This window comes from Perognathus longimembris, chromosome 24 (assembly GCF_023159225.1).
Source record: "Perognathus longimembris pacificus isolate PPM17 chromosome 24, ASM2315922v1, whole genome shotgun sequence".
NCBI lineage: Eukaryota > Metazoa > Chordata > Mammalia > Rodentia > Heteromyidae > Perognathus > Perognathus longimembris.
Genome location: NC_063184.1, coordinates 15,093,110 through 15,107,947, shown reverse-complemented (window position 1 = coordinate 15,107,947; position 14,838 = coordinate 15,093,110). Strand labels below are relative to the sequence as shown.

Here is a 14,838-nt window from a genome sequence, read left to right as displayed (position 1 = left end):
AAATGTTTAAATTTACAAACCATTATTATCTCAGAAGTTTATTGTGAATAGCAACAGTTGTGATATATTATTCTATTTGGGTTGTTTTATATAAAATTGTTCCATTCTATTGCATTATATAATTTCTTCTTTTATTATTTTTAATGTTGCAATACACATACAGCAACACTAATGATTCTTGTGGAGAAGTAGGGATTTAAATGATAGATTTGTCACATCATTTTGGTTATGTATTTGTTCCTTGTGTGGTCATTTTTTACTTTCTAATTTGTTCATTTTTCTATATTTAATTTTCTTAATTGCTGGTTCTTTAGAGTCCAGATCCTCTCCTAAAGAAAACATTGAGAAAAAAAGATTTCACACACACACACATACACACACACACACACACACACACACACAATCAGAAATATCCTGGCATGAGCTAAAGTTTTGACTTGTGTCATGAAACTACAATAGAATTAACATTATTATTAATAGAATTAGCATTATTGTTACAGGAAGTACTTTGACTCCAGGCCACTTGTGTATACAAAGTAAGTGGCTATGCCCTATGCTGTCCTTCTGAACCCCCAAGTTTCACAGCCGAGGTTCATCTTGCACATTTGAGATGGAAGGTGTTGGAGGATGCCTTTCACCCAGCAGTGACTAATGATGTGACAGCGCAGAGCATATCCTGGGAGAACAAAGAACACTGGGGAGTTGGACCATCACAAATGGTGTTCAGGGTCCACATCATGGAAAAGCATAGCCAGAGAAGGCATTGCAAGCGATTTTTCAGAGGTTGGTGGTTCTGTTTTCTTTTTGTCTTGTTGTTTCACATGAATTTAGAAAAGTAGACAAAAGACTATGAACAACTCCTGATCAAAGCCATTGAAAAAGAAAAAAGTAGAAAGAAAAGAAAACTCCCTAAAGAATTGAGATTCAGCTGACAATTGAGGACATAACACTGAGAATACAGATTTTTAAAATTCATTATTATCAAAGTGGTGGACAGAGGGGTTGCAGTTTCATACATAAGGCAGGGAGTACATTTCTTATCCAACTTGTAACCTCCTCCTTCATTTATCCCTGCCTTCCCCCCACCCCATTTCCTTCTCCCCCCCCCCAATGAGTGATACAGTTGGATTAGACCATGTATTTTGTAATATTGCTATTGCGTTGCTTATCTTTTTATCCTTCATCTCTTGATTTTGGTATTCCCTTGTCTTCCCTAGTTCAAATACACATATATACAATATCCAAGGTACTAAAATCAGTTACAGTAATATCAGAGGTATACTGATCTTAAGAAACAAATAAGCTAGGTTCAAGAACTTCTTATTACCATTCCCCGCCCCCAACCAAGTGTCCTTTAGGAAATAGTCACTTCAAATTACCATTTCCTCATCTGTGAAATGGATGGATTATCACTGTACAGAGTTGACGTAACTTAACAAGATCATATGCTTAGTATACCTAGTCTAAGTGTATAAAAATTGTAGCTTTTATGAATAATGTACCAATAGTTTATACTTTATTACCGTCTTCATTCTAAATCTCAAGAGCCTTAGTAATACCAATAGATGAAAATCTTTAGGTAATGCTGTCTCGGGGAAAATGGCTTTAGTTTTATCATAACTTCCACAGACCATAGAGAATTACGTCAAATTTGTCTTCTTTTTGGAAGAGGAAAAAATGTTTTGGAAGGTATTCAGTGCCTTGGATGAGGGAACTGAGGGATAGGAAGGAGATATTCAAGTTCCTTATCTATCCACTAGCAGGACCTGCATTTCGAATAAATATCTTGCTTGGGAAAAATAATGCTTGGCCAGTTTTGGCAAGATCTTCTGTATAGTGCATCTTTTCTATGAAGTATCATAAAATTGGACTCTTGTTTTCTTTTAATAACTCACACTTACAGATTTGGTATACGTGTGCATATGTTTGTGCATTTTTTGAATTTACTGTCTTACAGTAAGAATTCAAGATAAGGCTTATCACTTCAAAGAGTCTAAATTTAGTAGTTAACAGTTTATTTATTTATTTATTTTTGGCCAGTCCTGGGCCTTGGACTCAGGGCCTGAGCACTGTCCCTGGCTTTCTTTTTGCTCAAGGCTAGCACTCTGCCACTTGAGCCACAGCGCCCCTTCTGGCCGTTTTCCATATATGTGGTGCTGGGGAATCGAACTGAGAGCTTCATGTGTTGGAGGCAAGCACTCTTGCCACTAGGCCATATTCCCAGCCCAAGAGTCTAAATTTAAAATATTATTTAACACATATAAATATCATGAAATGATATTTAGACCCTGGAATGATGTTTATGAAAATATTTTATTATACTTTTTCAGCATAGAGTAGACCTGTACAAAGATCAGGCACTTGAAAATAGTTCCACTGTCCCATATCTAAATAAATCTTTAAAAACATGATAGTATTTCTATACAATGATGTCTCTGCCTCTGTTTCTTTGTCCTCTTCCCTCTTCTCTCTTCTCTTCTCCTCTTTTCTCTTCTCCTCTCCCTTCTCCATCTTCTCCCTTTCCTTCCTCTTCCTTCCACTACTTGCCTTTTTCCTCCTGACTACTTGACTTTCTTCTGCCCCACTCCCCGTCCCCCTCTCTTCCTCTCCTCTTTTCTCTCTGCACATCCATGTTACTATCTGGCATCGTTTTCCTTCCACCTAAACTCCCTTTGATATTTTTAATAGTGTGCTTACTTTCTTCATTTTAGATCACTTATTATTAACATAGTGTAAGTTAATAACTGACAGGAGTAAGCATGTAGCTAAGTGATAGAGTACTTTTCTACCATGTACAAAACCCCTAGTTCAACTACCAGCACTGCAAAAGTAAAATCCAAAAACAACAACAGCAACAACAACAAAATCAATTCCAGATATTAACAAAAGCATTGAATGGGGCCTGCTGCTTCATTCCTGCAATGTCAGTACATGAATGAGCTGCAGCAGTAGGGTTGCAGGTTTGAGGCCACCTTAGAGTGCAGAGCAAGTGTAAGGCCACCTGTGCTACATAGTAAGATTGTGGCTACCAATGAATGCATCGAATGAATCCATATGATTCCACAAGATGGAAAGGAAGGAAGGCAAGCATTACAAATTCGAGGTGACACCAGGTAGTGTATGGCTCCTTGTCCCATCACTGCATGAGAATACATATGAGGCAGGAGTTTAGCAAATGAGAATTTGGGGGACATTTGAAGTCTCAGTCATAAAATATACATCAAGAAGATTGATAGTTCCTATGAGTCTTGTGAAAGAGGAATTTAAGATTAACAAGTAACAGTTAATGAATAATTAATTAACAGTTAATTGAGGGTTAACAATTTAAGTGCAAGTAAAATTATGAGGAAGAGTTCCCTATTTCTCAGGCAAGAAATATGGAAGCTCTAGGGATAAGATCCAATCAAGTACTTACTCAAAACAGTATTTGTCTATATAAACTTCCTACAGGAAAGAATATTAAGAGTCAAGTGGGCATTATTGACTGATGCTTTCAGGATTTATATTTTTTACATAAAATGATAAATTAGTATTCTAATTTTTCTGTCTTGACAATAGGAATCTAACTGGGTCAAGTGAAAGTTACATTTCTAAATGTATTTAAAACCATCCCTTCAATGAATTATTACAACTAAAAGAAGAAAAATCAAGTTATTGCTTTAATCTTATTTAAAAAATTAGGACATGATCTAGTCTAGTTTTTAAGCAAAATGAATTACGTTCTCTAACATTTTGAAAACCAACATAGAGATCCCAACCTTTTCACAAAAGGGGAGATACTTTTTCCAGTTAGTATTTGAGTCCAAGTGAGACCTACTCTGCTATTTCTTAAGAAATACTTGACCAGAGCTGGGTGCCTGTGGCTCACCCCTTTAATCCTAGCTACCCAGGAGGCTGAGATGTGAGGATGGAGGTTCAAAGCCGGCTCAAGCAGGAAAGGCTGGAACATTCTTTTCTCCAAATAACCACCAGAAAACTGGAAATAGCACTCAAGTGGAATTCCACTGAAGTGGAAATGTGGAGCCTTGAGCTGAAGAGCTCAGGGACAGTGCCCAGCCCCAGAGTTCAAGCCTCCTGATGGACACAAAGAAAGAAAAAAGAAAAGTAAATACTTGACAAGGTAGAGAATGTGCCATACTATTGCTCCACAATTCAGACAGATGCAGAGTGATTACAACAGCTTGTAAAAAAGCAGGGTAGGGTTGTAACTTCTATGTGAAATCTGAGCTGAGCACACAGAAAGACCAGACATCTATTAATTTGTAGTAAAAATGACAACAGACAAAGATTTTTTTTTTTGCCCTAGAATGCTACAGGTCTTGCCTGAGGTCATTGGAAAGACAATGCAAAACTAGAAGGTGACAGAGACATTTTCCTTAACCTTCCCTGGCTATTGTTTCAACAGATCCAAATGAGGTAGTTTATAAATCAGTGCACAATAAATATTAGGAGTGTACTTTATTAAAAATGCATATATTCTTTCAAGTATTTCTACTGGTTAAATCTTTAACAAACCATAATCTTTTTAATTAAAAATAAGTTTTGTTTCCATTGCATAGTTGTGAGTGAAAAACACAATGTTTGTTATTGTTAAACTGAGTTCTCAGAAGATAACTGAAATAGTGAGAATAGGTGCTGTTATTTGACACAGGTGACAAGTTGACCATCTCTTATTTCATGATGTCTTTTAGGTCTCCACATCTATGCACACACTATCACATGGGTACTAATTATGGTGAAATATGTCATACATTCAAATATAAAGTAATGTCTCAGTATGGACAACAATAAAATATATACTTAGAGAAAATAAACCTCATCAGAATCTTCAGAGCCTCTTATTTACTCCCGGCAATACCTCTGTCTTTTGTTTTTCTTCCCCAAAGTCACTTCCCTGCATTTCTTTTTTTTTTTTTTTGGCCAGTCCTGGGGCTTGGACTCAGGGCCTGAGCACGGAGGTCTCTGGCTTCTTTTTGCTCAAGGCTAGCACTCTGCCACTTGAGCCACAGCGCCACTTCTGGCCATTTTCTGTATATGTGGTGCTGGGGAATTGAACCCAAGGTCTCATGTATAAGAGGCAAGCACTCTTGCCACTAGGCCATATCCCCAGCCCCCTGCATTTCTTTTGTGTTCATTATTTCATAGCTTTTCGTAATGGTTTGTTGATATTTGCAACTGTACAAAGCATATTGTTTGTAATTCTGACTTTAATCGAGATAGATAGAATCTAGTTCAGTCTTTGAGTGGAATCTTTGGGCCTACGATCCATACAAAAGCCTTTCTCCTCTTCCTTTTGATCTTTCTATTCTTCCTTTGCCAAACTTACTGCAACATCTTCACAGTTGATAGAATTACAAGTGTGCACAAAACCTGGTTTAGCCCTTTCTCCTTTGTAATTTAATTGCCTTATTTATTGTCTTACAGTATCATGAAGTTAACTGACCCATATTTATTTCTCAATTTATTTTTGTTTCTTTCTGTTCTACTCAGAGAGTTTGAGATTCTGCCTTTGGCCTAAGGAAGGAAATACAGCTTTTGTTAAAGATATATGTAATGAAAATAATAACCTGATGAAGGGGTATCAAGGTTACAAGGTTTGCCAAGATGTCACCCTTCTGTTACTTTTACATTGGATGTTATCATGGAGTAGTAGGTACTCTTTGATGGTACACATATCCAGAGCTGGCCATAAACAATCTGAACTTCTTCCTTGAAGAGCATAAAGAGGTAAATTATGAATCTGTATTTCCCCTCTCTTTTCCATTCTTCCTGTGGTTTACTGGAGAATGAACTGCAATAATGTCCAGTAAGTCACATTTTCCCCCAGCCAAAGCAGGCAATCAGGAGAAGCAAGTTCTCAGGTTCTTTCATTCCTCCTGAGAAATACATATCATAGGTCATTTCAATTAATCTGTAGGTGAAGCTCATACGGAGGTGGGCTGTGTCTTAAAATTAAATTACACTTTATTGATTTCATGTGCTCAGTAGTAGGTATGGCATAGTGAATCAAGGAACATAAAGGGTTTGCTCACTGCTGGACAACCACTAGTGGAACCAGCAAGTTATTAAAATGGCATCACATGCATTTTGACAATGAGTAGCTTAACCAGAGGTATGATCAATTAAGTTAGATCCAAAAATGAAATCCTAGTTACATTTGTTTGCTTCTCTTTAAGTGTTGGCCTATAAAAGTGCAACTTTTATTTTCCTTGTTTTTTTGGGGTGGGGTGGGGGTGGGGACGGTTGTGGGGCTTTTACTCAGGGCTTGGGTGCTGTCTCTAAGTGTTTTGCTCAAGGCTAGAGCTCTACCACTTTGAGACAGAGTACCACTTTCAGTTTGTAGGGGTTAATTGGAAAAGAATCTTATGGCGACTTTTTGGCCTGGGTTGGCTTCAAAATGTGAGCCTCAGATCTCACCCTGCTAAGTAGCTAGGATTACAGTTTTGAGCCACTGATGGCCAGCTAAAAGTATAATTGCCTAAGTGACTATTTTGGGGGCAATTTTATTATTTTTGTTATTTTCAAGTAGTTGTAAAAAGGAGTTGCCATTTAACAAAGCAGTGTTTGAATATATCTTGATCAAAGTCACCTCATTTAACATCCCCATCCATCCCTTCCTATCCACACTTACCCTTATTCTTAATTTTGTAGGATTTACATTGATTTCTTGACTGCATTCTACCATAGTTTTCCCCTAAGGGGGTTCAGCAACTTTCAACTTAGAGCAAAGTTTATTATTTGATAATACTTTTTTTTTTTTTTTTTGGCCAGTCCTGGGGCTTGGACTCAGGGCCTGAGCACTGTCCCTGGCTTCTTCTTGCTCAAGGCTAGCACTCTGCCACTTGAGCCACAGCCCCACTTCTGGCCATTTTCTGTATATGTGGTGCTGGGGAATCGAACCTAGGGCCTCATGTATACGAGGCAAGCACTCTTGCCACTAGGCCATATCCCCAGCCCTTGATAATACTTTTTAAAATGTTAACTTTTTTTTTGCTATTTTCCAAGCTCATTTTGAGGCATTAAGAGATCTCACATGTTCGCAAAGTCTCCTAAACATGATCATGTTGGTTTTTATGTCAGGAATTTATTATTTTAGTTTCTAAAGAAATACTCTCTATAGAGGAGCAGTGTTCTGGTTATGGTAAAGAAATAGATAGCCAACAATAATGTCAATCTAGAGGTACAAAAACTTATGGAAAGGTGAATGCTAGAATTAGGTACTCATCTCTATTTTTTGTTACACTTTGACAACAAAAATGTACTTTGGCTGTTATTATGATAGCCAAAATTAATCAATTTCTCAGTCATAATCTCATATGAATGCTAGCAATAATATCACACAAATGTGCCAGAGGCACTATATAGTTCAAAAACGAAATCAAGTGTTGAGCTAAGAAATGGGCACTGAAAACTAGCCCTCTTGCAGTGTGCTTTGGTGGTGTAATCTTTCACTAACTGACTTAGTGGAAAAATCTCTCAATTCCCCTAATTCCCTTGCTCTTAATTGTTATATAATTAATTTTCTTGCATTTGTCCAATATCTTCTCTTTCTCCCAACACTACTCACAATTCCATGTGATGTGCCAGCAATCTCCTCATTAATATTCCTGTCCCTATTCTTGGACTCACTCATCCTTGCAAAACATGGCGCTCACACTGATGTGAAAATCTTTGATTTCAATAGTTTCCTCCATGGCACATTGCACAATTACTATTCATCTACAGAACAGGGTCCCACACATTCATATTCTGTGGCTCTTTCTCCTCGTTTTTTTTTTTTGTTGTTGTTGTTGTTGTTGCTGTTTTGCCAGTCCTGGGCCTTGGACTCAGGGCCTGAGCACTGTCCCTGGCTTCTTCTCGTTCAAGGCTAGCACTCTGCCACTTGAGCCACAGCACCGCTTCTGGCCGTTTTCTGTATATGTGGTGCTGGGGAATCGAACCTAGGGCCTCGTGTATCCGAGGCAGGCACTCTTACCACTAGGCCATATCCCCAGCCCTTTTTCCTCGGTTTTGTCCATGCTTTACACTCTTGCCTCAACTCTGAACAAATTCTACACCAAAATGTATGGTTAAGAAATATGGTTTCCCTCATTGGGAATAATAAGCACATGTCTAGAATAGTCATAGCAGAAGGTCACAATAAACTCAATAGCTAAGTACATATACATAAGGTGATACTAAGTAAAATGAAGACCAAGTTATGGAAATAAGTGGTCTACCATTGTTGTCGTTATGGTCAATGCATCTGAAATTATACACTTTCTTGTGTCTTTCTTCCCCAGATCTTTACCCCTGATGTCACGGTTACTTATTTCAGTACCCTGGGTACTGTATATGTGTTTATTGGAACTAGGGAAGGGAAGGAGAACATCAAAATAGAGAGACAAAGAGTGAAAAATGAACCAATGCAACAGCAATAATTACAAAATTATATTCCATAATCCTACTGTACAATTCATTGGTTTGAGGCATGTGCGGAGGGGGGAAGGAAGGAGAGAAATGAGGAGCTAACAAGTTTGATGAAAAATTTACTCACTGCCTTATGTCTGAAACTGTAACCCCTCTGTACATCACTTTGACAATAAATAAATTTAAAAGAAACACTAAACTGTGAGGAGGATGTTTTTCCATTAAATTGCTCTAATCTTTTGATGAGTAAACAAATCTGTAGATTTCTTTTAGTGTATCATTCTCACCATCTCTATGGTGTCAGCTTTGTTATCTGAGAGCACCTTGGAGTCTCTCACTGTGTTTCGACATGTTTTACAGTTGGCTATCCTATCTGCTTCAGATTCTAAGGTCACATATGCTGTGCTTGTGTTTGTACCATTGCATCTGGTGATGTCTGATTCAATACAAGCCTGGAATAGAGTAAGCCTTGAGAAATAGGAACCAGTTGAATGAAAGCAGCCTTTCTCCTATCTATGTGGTGTCATCTAGACAGGAAAATATTCCCTCAGACAGATCTGAGAATAAACATTTCCCATTTTTCCCGTAAGAGGAGAGAAATATTTTCTATACATAGAATCAACCTGCTAAAGGCACAATGAGAATAAGATTCTGGGAGAATCATCTTTTAACCTAGATCAGAGAATAGGTTGATAAAAATCAATAAGAATGAAGGAGGAGGTAACCAACAGTACAAGAAATGTACCCACGGCCTCACATATTAAACCGTAACTACTCTGTACATCACTTTGACAATAAAAAAAAAAGTAATAAGCAAAAAATCAGTAAGAATTCTTCTATATCGTTACCATTTAATAATTGTCAAGTGAAACTTGAACATGCTACATGTTGAATAGTGGTTACTAATCACCTTGGTTAAAAGTCCATTTCTGGTTCTTTACTCTTGACTACATTTGTTCTTTTGGGGCCCTTCCCTGAGAAAGTTTGGAGGAAATAGAAACCAGAAAATGAACTCCAATTCCTGCTGTGTAGAAACTCTTCTTCAGGCACCTCCTTGTCTAGTAGGTGCCTTTATCATTTGATTAAATTAGGACTCTAAACTATCCACTCATCCTCCATGTCTATGGTCTTCTTCCACTTGTGGGTCTGGGCTTGGCCTCTGCTTGGTGAGGCAGGGTCTCACCCCAGGCAGGGTCGGGCCGGGGGCCAGGACGATCAACGTCCCATATCACCTAGGCCCCAACTGCCAACAGCTGCGTGCCACCTACGGGGGTTACAGCATGGTCCGTTTAGAACAAGGCAGAAGTCTAATGGGTTGGATTCGACTGGTCACCAGTGGAAAAGACCTCGCGCGTTTGAAAGGGAAGCTGGTTGAAGTCACTGAAGAACTGAAGCAACACCCCAAGAAAGGAGATTGTCGGATCTATCTAAGAGGGCCTGCTTATAATGTCAGCCCACCCCTGGAATATCACCCTGGTGGAGAACATGAACGCGTGAGAGCAGCGGGAGCAGGTGGCACTGATCTTTTCAAGCAGGTTTACGTTGGGTCAATTCGGAATTAATGTTGAAGGAATGCCTGGTTGGCAGCATAGCAGTGAAGCCACTGCCCCGAAAGGTTTGCTTCCGAAGAGGCCGTTGACAGATCCGCCTGGCACGGAGAGTCCCGCTTCTCCAAGCTTCACTGGTTCCAAACAGACTCTTCCTCACCGTCCTCATATATGCTCAGCAGAAGGACATCAGTTAATAATCAATGATCATTGATCATCAGGGTGGTTTCTCTAGAGCAGATACTATCAGGAAGGACTATGTGGATCTTATCCATATCCGGCTAAGCTATGAGGTTCAGGAAGACTTTTCTGTGCGGGTTGTGGAGAACGGGGGGAAACTAGAGATTATGCTGAAGAAAAGGGACAGTCCCTAGGGGAAGAGGCCTGGCCATCCCTTGGAGGAGCCTAGTTCATTTATTCGGAGTTGAGATGCAGGCCTGTCCTCCAAGAAGGGACGCCTGGTTTCCAAGGCAGAAGTTCCTACTGACACGAAGTTCAGTTGCGGCTCTCGGCCTGCGCGCGCCCATCTGCGGGCACCGGCCAGGCCCCATGTCTCCCGCTGGCTAACCGTCGGGCACACAACTAGGAAGGCCAAACACACCTGCATCTGACTCCTCCGTCTCGCAGTTCAAAGACCCCCTTCTTCCTAACAATAAATACATCGACTTTTGGATCCAAATTTCTCCTTCCAGACTCTTCACAGGACAGCTTGGTCATCTTCAGATGGGAGGTTTCTCTAAGCAGTCCTGAGGGCAGTTTTCAACTATCAAAACTGCAGGAATCTGAAGATCTCGTTTTATTGGCAGAGCGAACAGAATTCACACCCATGGTTCAAATTCTGAATTATGCTTTGACTAATATACCCAGTCCCAGGAAGATAAAGTTGATGTTCTTCAATAAAACACAAGATTCAAGTTGCAGAAGCCAATTGGAGAAATTAGCATTGACAATGAAAGATTTGATGCTGAATTTGTTCTCTCAGCACCTGCTTTGGGATGCAGTGGCAAACGAGGATACATTTCACCAGCTCTTCTTTCTGAGTGTTTGAAAAGAAATCTAGAAAACTCTAAAGTCCTCCTGTGCATTTGTGGACCAGCGCCAGCACTGAAGGTGGGATTGGGTAGCTGCACCATCTCCACGTTTCCGCAGATGAGATCCATACATTAACGGCAGCATGAACTACTTCTGTGTCAAATTCAACCGGGTTATCTTCCTAGAAGACTGGCATTTTTGTAAGTGAATCTTTCTTTTATGGATTCATCCCAGGGATGCAAAGTTGGTTTAATATACGCAAGTCAATTAATGTAATCCACCACATCAACCGGACCAAGGTAAAGAACCACATGCTTATATCACTGGATGCGGAAAAAGCGTTCGGTAAAATCCAGCACCCATTTATGCTAAAAGCCCTGGAAAAACTGGGATTCCAGGGAACATTCCTGAATATAATCAAGGCAGTTTATGACAAACCAACAGCAAGCATAACTGTAAATGGTGAAAAACTAAAGTCATTCCCTTTAAAATCAGGAACAAGACAGGGATGTCCACTCTCTCCCTTGCTCTTCAATATATTACTAGAATTCCTAGCCAGAGCAATTAGGCAAGAAGAAAATATAAAGGGAATCCAAATAGGAAAAGATGAAGTTAAACTTTCTCTCTTCACAGATGACATGATCCTATACCTAAAGAACCCCATAGACTCTACCCCCAAGCTACTAGAGCTGATCCAAAACTTTGGCAAAGTTGCAGAATATAAAATAAATCCTCAAAAATCAACGGCCTTTCTCTATGCTAATGACCCAGACTGAGGCTGAAATCAGGAAAGCAACTCCTTTTGCAATAGCCTCAAAAAACATAAAATAGCTAGGAATAACCTTAACCAACGAAGTGGAAGACCTCTATGATGAGAACTTTAAAAACACAAAAAATGAAATTAAGCCAGAACTAAGGAAATGGAAAAACCTCCCATGCTCTGGATTTGTAGGATTAATATAATCAAAATGGTAATATTGCCAAAGGATATCTATAAATTCAATGTTTGGGTCCTTCTTGAGAATAATTATCTCAAATTCATTATTTTTTTGAGTTTGGACCAGAACAGGATTGGGTGTTCATTGCCGAAGCTCCCAAGCCTTGTGGTGGAGTCCTCTAGGGGGCACAGCACCCCAGCCTCTACTGTGGAAGGTTCCATGTAGTCCTCCAGTGGGATTTCAAAACCTTCGTGCTCCTCACTAGATTCAATCTTCATGGGGCCTGCCAAGTCTGAAGTGGTGCCAGCAGCAGGGGGCTTGGTGTCTGCCTGCATCTTGTCCTGGCACTCCACGCCCTTCACCTGCAAGACAGAGAGCAGCTCCTGCAGCTCCTGAAGCTCTTGCTTCTTCTTCTTCTCCTGGGACAGCCGGTGGACATGCTCATCTTTCTCTTGATACAGCATCTTCAGGACTTCCATCTGCTCTTTACAAGCAACGATGGACTCTTCAATGGTGGTGATGTGCTCCGACAGCAGGCTGCATCGCTGTTGCAGGTCATCCACTTGAGTCTGGAAGTCCACCTTGTCAGGCGGGTCGGGGATGAAGCAGAATTGTAGCTCCCTCTTGGGCACCTGTGTGTCCTGCTTCCTCTTCCCAAACAGGCCATGGGTCCTCATCCTGGGGAAGAGGGCCTGTTGCTCCAGCTTGGTCTGGCACTGGGCTCCCAGGTTGGCCAGGCACCTGCAGTGGGCCTGCTGCTCCTGCAGCTGCTGGCTCAATTTTTTGTTTTTAGATTCAGCAGCCAATAGTGCTTTCTGGTAAAAATCACTCATGACTTGAGGGCTGTCCACATCGTCAGGGACGGTCACATCGAGTGTGGTTGCCTCCTCCCCCCTTTCTTCCCCATTGCTTACTCCTTGGCCTTCTGGAGGGAAATCCAGGAAGCTCAGCTGGGCCTGCAGTTGCTCCTTCTGTTGCCTTGCTGATTCTAAGCACTTCAGAGTGTCCTGTAACTGTTCCCTTTCTGTCTGGGCCAGCAACTTGCTCTGTAGTTGCTCCTGCTTCAGCTGCTCCAGCAGCTGGGTCTGCCTCTGCAGGTGCTGCTGCAAGGCCTCCTGTGCACTCAGCTGCTGATTGGAGGCTGTGTGCTGATCACAGGTGGCTCTGAGTTCCTGCAGCTGGGTCTGGTACTGGCCCTGCAGCTCCTGCAGCTCCTAAGCTGCTTGGCTCGTTATCTCAGCCACCTCTTTCCACTTGTGCAAATCTTTCTCTTGCTGTTCCAGCCTCTCCTCCAGATGTTTCTTCAGGTGCTTAAGGTGCTCAGGACACAGGTGAGCTCCTCCTCCTTACCGCTCAGCCTGTGGAAAGCATCCTGCAGTTGCACCAGCCGATCTTTGATCTGTCTTGCACATGTGTGCATCTCGCTGTCTCAGTAATGTGCCAATCCTCAGCATGCCGAGGAATGGGTTCCTTGGCCTTTTCCTCCCATCTACACAGTGCTCCTGTTGCTCCAGGTTCTGGAGACAGAGGTTGTGGTTTGCCTGCACCTGAATGTGAAGCTGTTGCTTCAGGTCATTGAACTCCTTCTGCATCTGGAAGGCCTGGGCCTGCAGCTGCTACTCAGCCTGAGCTTATCCTGCAGGGGGCTGCAGCGCTGCCAGTTGTTTTCTAACTTCCTCCAGGTTTACCTCCAGTTCCAACACCTGCCTCTCCCCTTGCTCACTCTCCTATCTTAGTTGCTTCATCTCTTCTGATGGTGGACCATCTCCTCCCACAGGGACCTCTCCCTCCTCAGGTACTTGGCAAAGTTGTCTCTTCCTGACCACATCATCTTCACCAGCCTTCTCAGGTTGTCTACTTGCCTTTTGAGCACTGCTCACTCCTCTACTGCTTTTTGAAGCTTCAATTCTATTCTTCATGTGGACCTTCTTGGTCCAGAGCACTTCCAGCTTCCTTGGCAAATCACTGTTGATTTCCTCCAAATCACAGCTCCTGCTCTTTTCCTGGTCTTTGATGAGCTGTAGATTCTTCTGTGTTGTGTCATCCTGCTGGGTGGTGAGTGCGGACAATGCTTTCTCTAGCTCTCCAAGGTGCTGCTGTGCAGCCTGCAGGCGGCTGGTGACAACTTCATGCTCCATTATTCTCTTGTTTTCCACCTGCCACACGTGGGCCAGGGCAGAGTGTAAATTTCGTGCTTCTAAAACCAACATCTGTGTGGTTAGCTTGTGGACTTCCAACTCTGTTTTCAGTGCTTCTTGCTCATGGGCTATCTTCCAATTCTTTTGTTGTTGTTCAGGCTGCAGGTGTTTCTTTTCCTTCTTCAGTCGTTTGATCTCACTGGAGAGCTGTTGGTTTCTTAACTTGCTGGAGTCCAGGACAAGCAGCAGGTGTTGGTAACACCTTCGCAGATCCTCAGTGTTATTGGGACCTGTGAGACTCTCGACCCTGGCAGCTCTGAGGCTGCAGGAGGGCAGGGGAGGCTCAGGGGAGGCGTGGTCTTTGGCTGGCTCCAATGTGGATTGACCATCCTCAGTGGTGTTTCTCTTGGCATGACTGCCCTTTATACTTTTCTTCTCTGTGTGGAATGGTGCAGGTCCTCTTGCAGGGCAATTCTGCTGGTATTCTTGCCATAGTTGATTTCCTGCAGCTGGTTCATATTGTGTGGTTTGTTCAGACCTCTGAGCACAGGGACAGCAGGGAAGACAGAGGCGCCACATTCCCAGGTGGTCTGAAATCACCTCTACAATCACTACCAATGTCTATTTCCTACTAGAGCTCCTAACTCACTCTGATTTGAACAGTCACCTCTCAGCCACTTCTATCTCCCTCAAGGGGTGGGAGTGGTGTAAGCCAAGAGAGGGAATACCAGTGCTACTAGGCAGCAGAGGATGTGGGCGTGGCCGCAAGTCTGG

General features: G+C 41.8%; 1 pseudogene; it reads left to right on the top strand.

The window, feature by feature from the left end:
• Positions 1-9,683: 9,683 nt before the first annotated feature.
• LOC125341487 lies at positions 9,684-11,134 on the top strand (annotated as a pseudogene).
• The last annotated feature ends 3,704 nt before the right edge of the window (positions 11,135-14,838 follow it).